Genomic DNA, 14,037 nt, shown 5'->3' with positions numbered 1-14,037 from the left:
GTGTGACAATGGCATTATGCTGGCTTGTGAATCAGGAAGGAGGGTTTGACAATGACATTATGGTGTCTTGTGAATCGGGAAGGAGGGTGTGACAATGGCATTATGCTGACTTGTGAATCAAGACTGAGGGTGTGACAATGGTATTATGCTGGCTTATGAATCAGGACTGAGGTGCAGTGAAATATGGGGTAGAATGATATTCTCGAGTGTCTTTTGAACCTAAGAATCTTATAAGATTTATCTAAATGTTTTTTTTTTAATGGTGAACTGCCTTAGGGAAACTGATGTGTAGGCTGTTATGCAATAAACTAGCCACTCTAGTGTTTTGGAAGGCTTTTGTTATCACAGTGTGCCACTCTACCTACTCTGCTAAAAAGGCTGGGTGATGCTAGTGTACAGAATATATACTTACTAAGTCCTGATATCAGAATTAACTTGTATGTTTTACAAGAAAAAATGTGTGTGTGTGTGTGTGTGTGTGTGTGTGTGTGTGTGTGTGTGTGTGTGTGTGCGCATACACATTTTTTTTTTGTTTTGCAGAGAGCTTTTTGTTTTGCAGAGAGCTATAGCTGACGTGAAAGTTTTGAACAAGTAATGTAGTGGGTCAAATGTAGCATAGTGTTGCACTGAAATTTGTAATGGTACAACAGGATTCATAGGTGCTTTTTGTGACTGATGACCCTGTTATTACCTTAAGGCTTTGTAATGAATTCTAAAAAAAGAAATTAAAATATGGCCTTCTATTGATAGGTGCTACATACATGCATTTATTGGTGTTCACTACTGCCATCTAGTATTTTTGTTATATTCAGTTTCCATTGAGACTGCTGTTTTGGCCTTTTTCTCACAGTTCATATTACAGTAGTGGCCCAGAATGCAAAGTTACTTAGTTTTCATTAGATTAGAAGTAAAAAATATAGCGTGCAGGCAGAATCAACAAACTTAAAGACCTAAGCATAAAGGCAGCTAAATTATAAGTGAAATGTGGGATGTCTTTATTTTATTATATGAATTGTTTGTAACTTAGTGGTCCCTCTGTTAATTTATGTAACCTTTAGTATGGTAGTATGGATGTTTTGCAAAAATGTATAATATAACAGTTTAAAATAATTGAACACTTTTATGATGAATTTGCAAGATAAATTGTTATTTCCACCACTAGATGGTGCTGTTACATTTCATTTTATTTAATGCATTTCTCAATTAAGTTTAAAAGTGGGTGTTTCTTATCTATTTATTTATTTAATATATAATATAATGAAGGTAGTATATATAATAAATGGATTTAGTAATATATTTTATTTTAGTATAATAATGTTTTTAAGCAGGAATGTTTTAAAGTTATACATGTTAAGATTTTTATGCTTTTTAAAGTTGTATTTGGTAGGAACTGATGCAGTGAAATGATAATTAAATAATGAAGGAATAAGCATATTTAATTAACTAATTAAGTTAATTAGTGAGTATATATAAAGTAGTGTGTTTTGTATTAATTATTCATTCACATCCAAGGAAGTGGAGTAAACGAAAACGCAAGTGTGGAGACATAGCGTTTATGTGTTTTGAGGCTTAGTGACATTGGTTTCTTTGTGGTGCTGGAGTGACTTGTCGTTTGGATTATTATTAAAGTGAAGAAAAAAGAAAAGACTTGGACTTTATTTCCTCCACTGGTGCTTTTAAATTGGTGAGTTTGTGATTTGTACTTGCCTCCATTTGACTGTGGTTAAAGACCTAAGCATAAAGCTTTGTATCGTGAAGTGAACAACACTTGCTGTCAGAGTGCATATATTTTAAGTAGATGGAGCCACCTCACAGTGAAAAAAATAGGGGGTAACCAGTGGTCTCCTTTAGGCACTGTGAGATAGTCTCTCTGATTTGGTATTTACTTTTCCGACCTTTAAATGAATAAAACTATACCTGTGGTTAATCAAGTATTTTGATGATTGCAAGCTAGGTGGCGGTGTTCAGTCGACTTCAGATACCGCTTTACCCCAGCTTGGTCTAGACCTATAAAGAAAACTAGCTTACACAAATGTTAACAATGCAGTATTGCTAAATTTGGGAAACAAAGTTGTTCCATGCCTATAGCAAAGAAGGAAGCCCTGTCGATATTGATTTGGTCATCATAGATTTTGGTATCTTCTTTGACAATCCCCTGTCCTTGATCACTATATTGAAGAAGAAAAGTTAGAAAATCATTCTATTTGACCCATGTAACATCTAAAGGTATGTCATCTATATCAAGTTATCATTTTCCTTGCGTATCCCTTATCAAACCAGTTATTGAATACAGTAGCGCCTCTAACATTTATAATTTGACTAAACACATCACACCACCCATAAGAACCCAGAGTTCCCCAACTAGAAAGATCACAGGCCTGAAGCTCCATAGCTCTCAAAACAGATTTGCATCCCTATACTCTGTTTTATAGGCGCCTCAATGATAAATCTATGTTTAGCATTTAGATTTATGAAGGGCCCTGCCTTCATTGATCTCCTACACCTTCACAAAATTAAGAGCACCACAAAGACCCATACTGAAGATCTGCATCTTCAGCAACAAATAAACAGAACATGCCAGTGTGATAGACTGATCTCCCAAATGGATACTCCATATTTGGAATAAACTATGATTAAACTGTCACCACCTTTTAAGGTGAAGCTTGAAAAGTGGGTTTCAGGTTCTCCCTGGACCTATCTTGTATCACTCTTTTGGAGGATGTGCCGTATGGCAAGGTTTTACCTGTCCTTGGACTGTCATCCGTTGTGCATCCTATGATTCTATGATGAACAGATGTCTCTCCTCACTTAATTCAAATCTCTCTTCTTGTTCATCCTCCGCTTCTCCAGTAACATCAGAATCTGTCAATTTACCTGCCTTTTTGTCTTTTTGTTCCACAAGCAGTTGCACTAGTCTCCTTGGTATTTCTTTTATTTTCCCAAACACTTCCAGACTATGAAAGGTCAATACTTTACCATTCCTAAACACCTTCAGAGTTGTGAAAAATGACGGTTTAACTGTATTGCCTGTACAGATTACAAGAGATATTTCACTGTCTGAATAATCATGTTCTACATACACAGGTCTCTTAGCCACTGATAATGTTCTACCCAGTTGCCACAATCTCCATAGTATGTGTTCTTTTGTATAGCCTGTCAAAAATTATAATGGTATCATTGTAAGTTTCCCATTTTGGATATAAAAAATAGGAGTGGCAAGCAGTTCAGCAATACTATTCCCAATTAATCTTTACTAAACCTAGTCTACTTTGCTACCTTGATTTTTAAAATAAGAATGAACAAAGCTAATTACCACAGTAGGGTTAAGATTTTTTAATATTAAAATGAACAATCCAGACACAATAAAATCACTCCATAAAATAGCAAGATGTGCGCTTCTGGCAGAATGCCTTCATCAGATTATATCAGATTTTCTTCAACTAAGCAAATTTAACCAGAAGCTTGACAAATCAACTTCATCTTCCTCAGCTCCCCTAAAGGGACCACTCCATTTAATTCAGGTAGTTTGTCAGCTTGCAGATCTGCGATCCAACAAATTTCTGCTATTTCTGTCAGTTTACACATCTCCCATCCATACATCTTCAGTCAATACTTCCAACACCATAAAGTTAAAACTATCACCAGGATAATTCAAAATGTGTCGTGACAAAGCATTAGTTTTGCTTTTTAACCTAATATCAATTAAGTGCCTCAAAACTCGTTCTTTAAAGGGTCAATTGGTCTTACCAATATTGAACCCTGTATATATGTTGCATCTGGCAATATATAATATTTTTGATATTGCAATTGGCATATGTTTTAAGTTTATATTCCTTCTTTTTAACAGGGAATTGAAAGCTGTTCTTAGAATTCAAGAATCTGCATGCTTTGGAATGAAGAAAGTTGTCGACCTGAATATGCAAATAGTTAATGACATAGATTCCCTAGTGGTGAACCTGTATATTTTGAGTGAAGCCCAAGAAAAAAGTGCTTAATAAAGGTCTTGCTTTCATTCCTGCCATGTAGTCATGTTTAAATGAGATTTTAATAGGTATAAAATATTTTGCAAGGAACATAGTGCAGAGTTTGCATGTCCTCCCTGTGATTGCATGGGTTTCCTCCAAGTGCTCTGGTTTTCCTCCCACATTCCAAAGACATGCAGTAGGTGGATTGGGCATTCTAAATTGCCCATAGGTGCGAATGTGTTTGCGAGTGGATGAACTACTGGAGCAGAGATAGCCACCCAGTGGTGTAAGCCTTGGCTTGAGATGATTGTCACTGTTGAAGTGACACTCCAACCCCACATGCAAAAAGGGGTAGAGTATGGATGGATAGTGTTAACGTATGTGTTTAAAGGTGCAGGCATTAATGTCTGTGAAGGTTTTGCTAATATTTTTAGTAAACCCAGTACCTTTATTCCTTTACCACATCCTGTAGCGGAGACATTTGTAAAGGTCTGCGAGATGGAAGTAGCTGAATTATGGAATAATAGGAAGTCTAATGGTTATTATATTTGGATATAAATGAAAGGCATGCCTTACAAGAGCTTATGAATAATGAAGCTGTCATGATAAGACCAGTTGAGAGTGCTCATGGATAGACCCTATTTTGTAAAGAAAATATTTGCTCTATTGAATAACACGAAAATTATAAGAGTGTTGAGATGCTAGTTGGATAAGATTATAAAAGGAATGGAGGGGAGTGTATATGGTTTATTGAGAACAGGTACCATCACACAAAATTTGTATGAATATATTTTAGTACAGCATCCTACCATACCAATTATTAATGGTCTTCCTTAAATTAATAAAAGGAGCAATGATCCATCAATGTGTTCCATAGTATCCAGTAGTGGATGGATTATGGAGCCCACCTCCAGTTATATTGAGTATAAACTGAAAGAGGCACTACCAAAGTTAACAACAGTACTGAAAGACAACTCAAATTTTTCTAGAGACATTAGCTGCATGTATGCAGACATTTGAATGGGGAATAGAATTTGATATGGTGACAATGGATGCAAGGAGTCTGTTTATGGTTATCTCAAATGAATATGGGATTGAAGCCATGCAAAACTTCTTGACAAAGAAGACTATCTTTGATAGGAAAGTGGTTTTGCAAGTCTGTCTCTTGCTTGAATTAGTGCTGGAGAAGGTTTTGCTCTTTGGAAATGAATACTATCTACAAAAATGGGGCGTTTAGGCATGCCATGTGTCAATAGTTATTTGAATATTTTTATGGCTCCATGGAAAATGGAGTTTATATTTAATGATACGAATGAATGGAAACCACATGTTTTGTTTTATAAAAGATTCATGGATGACATATTCTTCCTCTGGAAAGGTAATGAAGAACATTTGTCAGCTTTTGCTGAATACCTCGAGTACAACATCATTTTTAGACTTCTATCTGCATAGCTCAAAAGTAAAGGTAGATTTTCTTGATGTTACACTTGTAAGAGGAAGAAATGGAAATCTTGATATAGAGATATTCAGGAAGGGTTGTTGGAAGAATCATCTTCTACACAGAACTAGTATGCATCCAGGACATATATTTTCCATGTTATCAAGAGACAGTTTCTTCATACTTCCAGGTTATTCACTAGTGACACGAAGTATAATGTAGAATTGGAACATATAGTACAACACGTTAGTAAGAGAGGATATAAGACAAATGAGATTTACAAGTATGCTGCAGAGACTAATGATATGAGAAGAACTAGGGGGAGACCAGTTTTTGTGATATTGAAGAGAAAATTAAGCACATGAAGAATGATGATGCATCAGTAGGAATGAGATGCTTGCTTACTTACAGCAATGATGCACGACAAGTCTGTGAAATAAGACAGAATTGGAAGTTCTTGACAGCAGATGAACGTATTCAACATATAGTGGGAGATATGCCAAGATTCTGTTTTAAGAATAGAAAGAATCTAAAACAACTGTTATGTGGAGATAGAATGACAAAGAAGATGAATTTGGTTATGGAGAGAAAGGGCACCTTTCCATGCAGGAAATGCAAAGCATGCAGATTCCTGAATTCTAAGAATAACTTTCAATACCCTGTTACAAAGAATCTAAACTTAAAACATATGCCAGTTGTAATACCAAAAATGTTACATATGCTGCCAGTTGCAACATATTTACAGGGTTCTATATTGGTAAGACCGATCAACTCTTTAAAGAGACCGTTTTGAGACACTTTTAAGTGGATGTTAGGTTAAAATACGTAACTAATGTTTTGTCACAACACATTTTGAATTATCCTGGTCATAGTTTTAACTTTATGGTATTGGAAGTATTGATATGCAAGAATGAGAGATGTGTGTAATCTGACAGACGTAGCAGAAATTTATTGGATTGCAGAACTGCAGGCTGGTAAACTACCTGCGTTAAATGGAGTATTCCCTTTATGACCCTTACTAAAATGGCGGAGGCTGAGGAAGAAGATGTTGATTGGTCAAGCTTCTGGTTAAATTTGCTTAGTTAGCAAATTTGATATGATTTAATGAAGGCATTCTGCCGAAAGAGGTTATCTTGTTGTATTATAGGTTCACAGGTGTGTACTAGGCTAATGGCCTTGGAGCCTTTACAAGCTTAGCCCATATGATTACTCTGGCATTGTGCCACCTGACCTTAGTTCCCAGTGCCTCTGTCGAGTAAAGCCATTGGAGTGATCCCTGGGGTGAATTTTCTATTTCCCATCCACTCATCAAGATTTCTCTTGGAGAGCCAGTGAGGTGCTCTGCTCGACATGTATGGGAAGTCTATTCCATAGCATAGGCAGTCTCTGGGTTATGAATCTCTCCCTCCAGCATGTTCTGTTGATTGTGGTAATGAGATTGAGGTGTCTGGAGCGTGTGGTGTGGAGGGATTGAGATTTCTTCAGATGTAGCATTTCTAACAGAGCTGGGTCAGACATGGCTTTTGTAAGTCAAGCAGAGATCGCCTCTAAGTAGGCGATATGAGACAGAGAATAGTTGGAGTTTTTTGAGTCTGTCCATATAAGACAAGTGTTTAAGGCCTAGGATCCTCTTTGTGAGGTACTTTTGCGGCCTCTCCAGTTGTTGCAGGTATTTAGTGAGGTACATGCCAAATGGGGCATTGTACTCAATGATTGGGCTAATGAGGGAAGAGTAGAGGGAGACAGTGACCTCTTTCTTCCTGGATGCAAAATCCGTAGTAATGAGATGTGCCACATAGAAGGACTTTCTGACCACATGGCAATGTGGTGGTTAAAAGAGAGGTTGCTGTCAACCTGTGCTCCCAGATCTCTAACGCCTTCTGTGTTCAGTGGACTACCATCGATGTGGTAATTCATGGGAACCGGGTTTTTCACAAAGGGATGATGACACATTTTTTGGCACTGAGCTTAAGGCCATGGTTCTGACACCAGTCGTTGGTCTCATTGAAGCCTTTATGGAGGATGTCATCATCACTTGCGGAGTTAATAATAGCTCCCAGCTTGCAATCGTCTGCGAACTTTGTCAGCCAGAGTTATGGAGTGATTTTATTGCATCTGGATTGTTCATTTTAATATTGAATAGTTTTAACCCCGCTGTGGTGATTAGCATTGTTCGTTTGTGGTGTTGGTTTCCATTTGCCAAGCTACCTTTAACTGCCCATAGTGCGTTTTTATCTGGACTTGATTTTCAAATATCCCATTAAACCCATCTCTTTCTCACCTTACAGAACACCTTGCAGTATTAAAATTTCCTTTCTAGTGGTGTCTTCAAGTTTTTTTAACCATTTCAGCTTCCCTGTCCCTAATATTACATATCTTCTGTTATTCAGGCTATGTACTTGCATACTGGTTATGCAGAAACATCACTTATTCCAGTTCATCCAATGCATCCGCTTCAGTGCATTCCCTATATACTTTAAATAGTCTAGTCAGATTACATAGTTTGATTTGTGTGGGCTCCAGGCCATTTGAAACACACTATCCCATTCAGCCTTAATACTTTTTGTTTTTCTTTCATTAACACACTAATGATTCCACCATATATTCCATTTGTTAACAATTAGTAGGTGGTACTTTTACTTCTCTGTTTACCGAAAGCATGTTAAATTAACTATTTTTGTTTGTATTTAGTGGTTTTAACTTTTAGATAGAAGGAACCCGTGGAGGCAACTGCCTTCGGCAAGCACCTTATGTGTACCCATAACTGTAGGCTTTAATATGCAGTGAGCCTTACTAGTTTTTCCCAAGGACAAGGTGGCTCTTGGGTCCAGTTCATACTTTACAGACATCGTGGTCTTTGCAATGTGGTTTGTCGAATCCAGTTACAACAGCAAATTCATAAAATTTAAAAAAATGTAAAAAAAGTAACTTTGCAACCCCATATGAAGTAGGATACAACCCCCTACGCCACTCTGCTGGAGGGTGCCTCTTTCATTCCTTACTGCAATATTCTGCAAGGTTTCACACTTTAGGAAAGTTTATAACATTCACTGAAATAAGTCATTATACTCTTAGGAGACAGACAGTACTGTTCTGGTGTCAGATCTGGTTGTGGATCAAACCATTTAACTTCCAGCCTTCTTTACAAATCAGAAATGCATCTGTGTGCAAACGATAACAAGTAACCAAGAAGGTGCACAGGTAAATGGACTTCCAGGAGCACCACTTGCTGGATGCCCGTTTAACTAGGTTGTTCTGCATTGAAGTTTTGGTAATGCTCCACTCAGATATTTATTAACTTAACAGTTTTACAATTTTTACATTAACTTTTTTGAATTTTTATGAATTTAATATGAATTTCCATATGTATAATTTTATATTTATTTTTTTGTGCGATTCAACTAATTCTGATTGATAAAGACCTGTAATGGTTCATTGTTACTCATTGGCTTTACTATCTGGTGTGTATTTTAGCTTTATGAATATTTATATTGCTAGGATTTTATTCTTTGATAATTTTGTAAGGTATATCTTTTCAAAGGAAAATGTATTTAATATGTTAATATCTTGATCTTACTTTATGGCTGATTGGTCTGTACTTGGTCATATAGATTCAGTCCCATGGATTTAAAATTCTGTTGCATATATTTTTAGTTCTGAAGAAGTCTGTTTCTTCTGGAGGATGAAAGCACTTTGCTCAACTTGTAATTGTTTACTGAGTGCTTCTTTTTGTGTGAATACAAGTTTTGTAAAGTTTACGTTGTGTTCTTTGCTAATAAGCAAGTGGTGTTCCTGGAGGCCCATTTATCTGTGCACCTTCTTGGTTACTTCTTTTCAAATCCCCAGAAGAAGGGGGAGAAGCTTTTGCATCTGATGGCTGTGCATAAACAGCTAAGGTTTTATACTGACAGAATCAAATATTTTTACGAATAGATTAGCTCTTCCTTTCTTGCCAGGTAAATAAGGCGAACAGGTGTCCCGGGAATGCATTTGCAAGGGGCTGGCAAGTTGCATTTCTCTCCCATATTTTTCATTTGTTGCCCTGGAATCTATGCTATTACTGTAGAATGTTTCATCTCTGAGCATCTGTGAGGCAGCTGTTAGGACATCCATTCACAATTTTTCTAGACATTATAAGTGGTTATCATTTCCAGAGTAAGTGCATGCTGTGCTACTGCACTTCTACAAGGCATGTGTGCTTCCCCTTCAGAGGTCTGTGACCAGCCCCAGTATTACTTTACTAGTCTTCCCACATATTAAACGGCAGTTATCCTTATGATTAATGTGACACAGTTGTGTGAGCATACTCGCCATAAGTGTAGATGATTGAGTAGAGGGATCACTGCTGCAGTATCGGCTTCTTCTCTACTTTCCCATTTCCTTATCGACTCCATTGCCATTATTAGAAGGCTACCAAATGAAATCTTCAGTTAGTCTATACTTGCACTGTGTAGCAAAAGTATGGAGTAAGATTCCTGCACACCTGTCAGGGCAATACATTACATTGATTTATTCAAGCTGCAACTAAAAGAATTCATGTCTTAACTCCTGGCTTTGCGCATGCTGCTCTCCTTTCTATTTTTTTCATCTCCTACTCCTCTAATACTTATATAAACCATATCTCTCCTTTTCCTGGTTTTTATTTGTCTTACTGTTAGTCTTATTTTCCTTACTCTTATCTTAATCTTGCTTTTACTCTATTTCTCTTGTCTCCCATATCTACTCCACTTATTACCTCTAACAGATACTTATTTCTCTTCCTCCCCTCCCTCTGTTTCCCTCTACCTCATCCACTGTTTAAATGATCCAGTCTGACATTTGCTATATGATTGAGTAATAAACTCACACTTGTAGACATGTTTCAACACTACATGTCACTGTATTTTTCTTGTTTTAGTAATAATATATGTGTATAATTTTACATGTCATGTGTATTAATTTGTATTCATCTATGTATTTACAATATTTTGTGATGTAATGTCAGTTTTAACCTATGTATATGTATTTTCTGTTCTGTTCTTTGTGAAGCTTTTCTCTCGGGGCTTCTGTTGAAATGGGTAAAATTATCCAGTCAGACTTTCCCAGTACACAAATGTGAAAAAAAAAAAATAAAAGTGTGATCACTTTCTTGTTCACAGTCGAAGAAACCACAGATGCCTTATTTTTTTTACCAAAACCTAGCGCCTTCTGTGTGGAGTCTGCATGTATTCCCCGTGGTCGAGTGGCATTTGAAAGACATGCGTAAATGGGTGTGCCTTTGATGAAGGTTGGACGTTGAGCTGGCACCTCGGCACCATAAAAATCTACTGCCAATCATTAGCGGACCAGAGTTTCGCTGTGGCGACCCCTAACCAGGAAAATCCGAAAGAAGAAGAACAACAACTTACTAATAGTAGAATTCCCACTGAAACCAGCATTCCACTCCTCTGATTCTCAACAAGCACACTGGTCCAAAGGACAGGGTATTCTTTGCTTTCAGGACAGACATCAACAGTCCTCATGCCCACTTTGACTTTATCCTAAGATTAGGAGCACATATCTTCTGGGTTTGCCCTTACAGATGATTAAGGAAAGTGGTCATATTACTTTGTGTACTTTCCCCCACCAAGATTTTTTTATACATCCCAACCAGACAATATTTGTCAGGAAGTGCTTATGCTTCTTGAGAAATCCCAAAGACAATGCAAGATAAGAAAGTGAGTGCATATTATTCCATATTCTCTTTTTACTTCTTGAATGACTTGGGTCTTTCAGCTGCTCAGTAGCCTGAACATGCTCATCCAAAGAGAGTACTTTTTCATGGTCACTTTGTTTTTTTTTTTTTCTCTTTTTTTTCTCCACTCTCTTACCTAGCCCCCAGCTGATCATCAGCATTCACCAACATCTGCTAGACCCACCTTAGCCTCATCCTAGCTTAACCTGACCCACGTGCAGAGCTTGTGAGGAGATCAAGGATGCTGGTACAGCATCATACTTCTGCCAGGGAGTATACCGTAATTCCCACCAGCCTGTGACAGTCTTACAAGCTCTGCAGTAGCCGCTTTCAAGAGGTGCATGCACACTTTTTTGCACTTGCAACCTCACAACTAAACTGTATATTGCTTGCAGCAAGGTGTTCACCAGGCTGTTATCAGCACTTCTCTAGGTTTGAAGATCTCATGTTAGCCACTCAGTCCTATCCTCCCACCATGGTGTCTGCACCACCAGTGCTTCTAGTTGAGCGTGGGTTATCTGGGGTGCATTAGTCAAGCTTTATCCCTCTGTGCCATGGTGGGGATCTTTCAGTCATTCCCAAGGAGACTCGATGTGCTCTTTAGACTTTCAGACAGCCTTTCTACATAAGCAAACCTGGAAGGTGTCATGTACAAATCTGAAAGATGCCAAGTGCATGCCTTTATTTCCCTGTAGAAACCAGTCTTTATCACACCAGAACTCTACTTTCAGTCTTGTGTCATCTCCCTGCATGTTTACAAAATGCGCAACAGTAGTAGTCACTTTTCTGTGTCTACAAATGACAGAGCTCTCTCTCCCTATTTAGACAGCTGTCCGGTAGTTGAGAAGCAGTCTTATCTGAGACGGGGGTAATTTGGCTCAGGCCTTTCATTCCTTGGGGATTAGTGCAAATTATGCAAAGACTCACCTGATACTGTTGCAGCTACTTTTCACAGTATTTTTATTTTTCCTTCCATAACATGTTTGCTATTTTTTAGCCTTTGAGAAGGTTTTAGACTTCATTGCCATAATTCCTGTTCTTTTTCTCAAACCTTATCCTCTGGGTTCTGGGGCTTATGGCTGCCTCTACCAATGTGGTCAGACATGAAATTCTACACTTTGCAGAAGACACAGTGGTGAATGGATCCCACCAACTACTTAGCAGACGAAAACTTTGTGAAGCATTCCTCTCATGATTAAATTGCAAGGACCACGTAGATGGCGCGGCTCCTCTGTTGGCGGGGTAGTTAAATAGTTATATGAATAGTGTTATTTGTAATGGCTTGGTGCTAATGTGGAGGTCACTGTATTATCATCTTAAGAGCATTGAGATGTACTATGTGTATCTCCTATTTCTGTATTTGATATATTATTTACGTGGAGGTCTGGCAGTTGGATAGAGGGATGGTGAATATTTGCTAGCTCTCACCATTCATCATATTAAATTGCTACCCTGCCATTATATAGTGTGAAGAGTTAGTATATTATCTGCTTTGATTATTGCTAATAGTGTGGGCAAGCATGATTTTATGCGTATTACATCGCAAGCTGCTCTAATGTAGAATAAGTATTTGATGTGTTACTTATGCTTATTTGTTCTAGCTCGTGAGAATTGATTGATTTTAAAGTTATGAAGAATGTTTATATTTTGTGTGACTATGACAATAGTGTGGGCAAGCGTGATTTTATGCGTATTATATTGCAAGCTGGTTTAATGTAGAATATGTATTTGATGTGTCACTTATGCTTATTTATTTCAGCTCATGAGAATTGATTGATTTTAAAGTTATGAAGAATGTTTATATCTTGTGTGACTACGATATCAGTAATTCATGGAGTATTTGTGCTAGATGTTAGCTTTTTAGTGTAGAGATCTGTTATTGTTTCAGTGTCATATGCACTATAACAATGGGTAAATTGAACAATAATGTGCGAAATAATGCTACTTGGATTTTTTATAAATTATTATAAAGATTATTTAATATATATGTTAAATCATGAAGCGTACATATGTAAGACATATGCGCTATAAATTAAATAGAATTTATTGTGATGGGCAATGATATCTTGTAACGGATACTATGTTACAAGATGTATTCAGTGATGTTGCTTTAAATGAGCTAATTATTCTGTTTGAGTCATCAAATGAAGTTTATAAATTGTGTGAAGCATGAGTTTAAATTTTAACGGTCTGATGAAGCTAAGGTGAAAGCGCTTACCAGTTATTTCAGTAATAAACAAGACTTTATTTTATTTTTATATCGGTGTCAACTTCTCATTTATCGCACATTTCATGATGGATTTTTACATGTGCCTTGGTTACCTCTCAGCTTTATTATTTGGATTTTATGTGGGCATATGGATTACATGTATAATGATCCTCTGCTTACATCTTTAAAAGGAGTTACAAGTGACTGGGTCTCTGTGCCATTTGATGACCTCATCATAGCAGTTAAGTAAAGGTACATCATTCTCATTTGGTCATCTTGACTGTATGCATGCTTCACTTTGTACATATGCTACATAATTTCAAAGAGTGGGGAATGGTACCAGATGTAAAGCTACTTTGACACTAAATGCTGTTTATACATGCTGCACCTAATTTTGGAACTAATTATTTAGTTCTGTTTACTCTATGAATTCTCTGTTCCAGGCCATTTCTACAGTATCGCAGCAGTGTACAGTGACAAGACGATCTATTCTTTTATTTTTATATAGACAATTAGAAATTTTTTATTTTTTTATTTTATTTATTTTACATTTGTTAACTGGGATAGTCCAACTGGAGCAGGTCCATTTTCAGTGGAGGCCCAGGGAGAAAAGCTCCACAATTACATATTACAAGTGTGAAGACAAACTTGATAATATCTACCTGTTACAGTTATATAAGAACAGTGCAAATAATAAAAAATAAAAATATTT

At 37.0% G+C, this 14,037-nt stretch overlaps 1 protein-coding gene across 1 annotated transcript in view; it reads left to right on the top strand.

Annotated features, from left to right (window-relative positions):
* The window catches only part of TELO2 (telomere maintenance 2), a 1,490,787-nt gene that overhangs the window by 40,425 nt on the left and 1,436,325 nt on the right, over window positions 1-14,037 (top strand). The gene's annotated exons all lie outside the window — the stretch shown is intronic.

This window comes from Protopterus annectens, chromosome 12.part0 (genome assembly GCF_019279795.1).
Source record: "Protopterus annectens isolate FY-2018-M chromosome 12.part0, PAN1.0, whole genome shotgun sequence".
Lineage (NCBI taxonomy): Eukaryota > Metazoa > Chordata > Ceratodontiformes > Protopteridae > Protopterus > Protopterus annectens.
This window is presented reverse-complemented; position numbering and strand designations above follow the sequence as displayed.